Source organism: Triticum urartu, chromosome 3 (genome assembly GCF_003073215.2).
Source record: "Triticum urartu cultivar G1812 chromosome 3, Tu2.1, whole genome shotgun sequence".
NCBI lineage: Eukaryota > Viridiplantae > Streptophyta > Magnoliopsida > Poales > Poaceae > Triticum > Triticum urartu.
Genome location: NC_053024.1, coordinates 193545264 through 193548119, shown reverse-complemented (window position 1 = coordinate 193548119; position 2856 = coordinate 193545264). Strand labels below are relative to the sequence as shown.

General features: G+C 44.4%; 1 pseudogene; it reads right to left on the bottom strand.

Annotated features, from left to right (window-relative positions):
• Positions 1 to 911: 911 nt before the first annotated feature.
• On the bottom strand, positions 912 to 2434 carry LOC125543567 (annotated as a pseudogene).
• Between the last annotated feature and the right edge of the window lie 422 nt (positions 2435 to 2856).

The following is a 2856-nucleotide window of genomic DNA, read 5'->3' as shown; positions in this document are numbered from 1 at the left end:
ACTTCTCATGACATCACGTTGAATTATGATATTACTGAATAGATCTTTTAAAAGGATGCCTACAAAGACCAACAATGGCAGTTACACAAATCATAAGTGTCCAGGGTGTCAGTTTGATGCCTTGAGCGTATTTCCCATCACATAGTTCATATAGACCATGCTCTTTTTTTTGATAAAATATAGACCATGATCATAGTTCAGTAAACTCCACGGGATTCCACCACAATGCTGGTTGGTGTAGGAGAACAATCTTTTCTAATACTACTGTGTATTTGCTGGGCATGTATACAGAAAAGGAAAAGTCAGATTTACTAATCAGCAATTGAGCATATCTCTTCAGGAATTTATCTATTGAAAATATTGTGAAAGATAAAATACTCATATATGAGCCCTAGGTTATATTCATCCAAAATTATAAGCTAGTATATCATGTGATACGTGTCACTTATCCATGCACCCTTGTTTGCCTGTTTCAGCTTTTGACACAAATTCCTGAAGAGATGTGTAAATTTACAAAGAGAACAAGATAACTAGCCAACCTATTAATTAATACAGTGCAAGAAACACTGTAAATATATGAGAAATAAATTCCTTAAGTAAAGCATTCCAAAAATAAATTACTCATGCAAAATATTCATATAGAACATGCCATCATTCTGAGGACATCATATCATAGAGATGGTAGGCACTGCTAATTAATGAGCCAAAATAAGACGGATATTTTTTTTAGCAAAATGGGTAAACAAGCTACAGCCGGTCAAGAACACTAATCTTACAGACAGAAAAAAAAGAGGCTCCAAGGTTCGGATGCCTTGCCCCAATACCGAGAAGAGACAGTGGCGAACCCAAGGAACAGATAAGTAATTCACCCACAATGTAAATGGGAAGTTTGGTACCAGAAGACAACCCAATTACGATAAACGATCAAAATACATATGATTGAGTTATCACTGAATACTGAATGTCAAGGAACAGATGAAGTAATTCGCCCACAATGTAAATGGTAAGTTTGATAACAGAAGACAACAACAATTACCATAAACGATCAAATTACAGGATTGACTTGTCACTGAATCCTGAATATCAAGGAACTTCGTCAGGACCTTCAGCGTGATGCAGGTCCAAAGAAGAGATCAGTTCTGGATGGTAGCTGGGTGTTTTGATTTAGTAGGAGAACAAGGCAATGCTTTTCACAGATTGTCCCTCCCTGGTTGTCATCATTCCTCATATGAAGGGATCAACATTTTCACTCTCTGGTAACAGAGAAGTGCTCCACTACGAATGGTGGTATGGCTGGAAGAAACCATCATACGTCCTCCGAAACAACCACTCCAGCCTGCCACTTTCCAAGCACAGACAAGCGAACCAAGAAACGGCCTGGGGCGCGAACATCTCTGATGTTGTCAAGTACAGGATGCTACACCGCATTACCGCAATTTTCAGCGTATTCTGGGTGATTGCGCAATCTTAGCATTAACTGGATCAGCCAGGTTGAATACCCTGATGTTAGCCCATGCCCCAGCATCAAGGCCATCTTCTTGCCGCAGCATGAAACCGATGTTGAATCCATTTGAATAAGCAATGCACATGTTATCGCCGTTAATTTGGCCAAGGATCGAGCTGGGAAAACCTTCCAGATTCAGGAGAGGTGGGATCATCTCAACAAACAATCGCGGGTTGTTTGGGTCGGGATCCAAGACGACCACATACGCACGATCCTGGTGAGGCCAGTAGATGAAATTACCCACTCGCATGCCGCTCTCAAGCAAAAGTTCATCTTTCGGCTCGTGGTGCGGGACATCCAACCATGGGGAGAGGAACCAATCGCCCATTCCCAAGGATGAGGAGAAGACCGCAGCCCGCAACCTGAACTCTCCATGGGAAGCAAGACAGAAGATGCCAAAGCTCGCGGGGTTTTCGTCATCGCAGATCACGCCGGCGTGAAGGATTTTACCATCTCCTTGGCGGTCGTCGTCGTCGTCGAAGATGTGGGCGTGAGTCAGATCAAAGATCCGTTCGCACCGCCGTGCCAAGGGGTTTAGCAGCGCGAGCAATAGCCCGCCCCCTTTGAGGAGAAGGTAGCCGCCACGGGCGTCTAAGACGAACCAGGAAGCTTCTGGGTGGTCGCGCGCCTGGAGGGTGGTGAGGAAGAAGTCGCCGCTCAAGATGGCGGCCACGAGCTCCGGATTGTTTCGGTGGGCGGGGACGAAGGCGGGGATGCAGGGGAAGCCATTGTGAGGGACAAGTGGAATCGGTGAGTTGAAGAAGAGGCCGAGTAGGGGCGCCGGGCGGTGGTCGACGTTGGCGACCACCACCGGCACCGGCGGCTGGCCGTTGGCGGCCATAGATACGGCGGTTGGACGGGGGTTCCCTCGCGACCGCTGCCGAACCGACCAACTCAGTCTTATCCGGAGGGGGGGTTTGCCGCTCGCGGGCTCAATTATCTTGACCCGTTCGCTCGTTTTTTCATAAAGAAAAAAACAGGATCCAGTTGACCATCAACCATTTTTAAGACAAGTATTTTCGAACGGAGAGAGTAGATGCAGCAATCTTTGTTCGCTGGATAGATGAGAAAATCGAATAAAGGTTTACAACTCGTCATAAATACAACATGAATACAACAATACATCAGTATAACATACTCCCTTCGTTTCTAAATACTATTTGTCTTTCTAGTTATTTTAATAAGTTGCTATATACGGAGCAAAATAAGTGAATCTATATTTTAAAATATGGCTATATACATCCGTATTTGGTAGTTACTTTGAAATATCTAAAAAGACAAATATTTAGGAACGGAGGAAGTACCATGTACAGAGTTGCAGCAATGTGACGCGATAAAAATGGAGCATATAT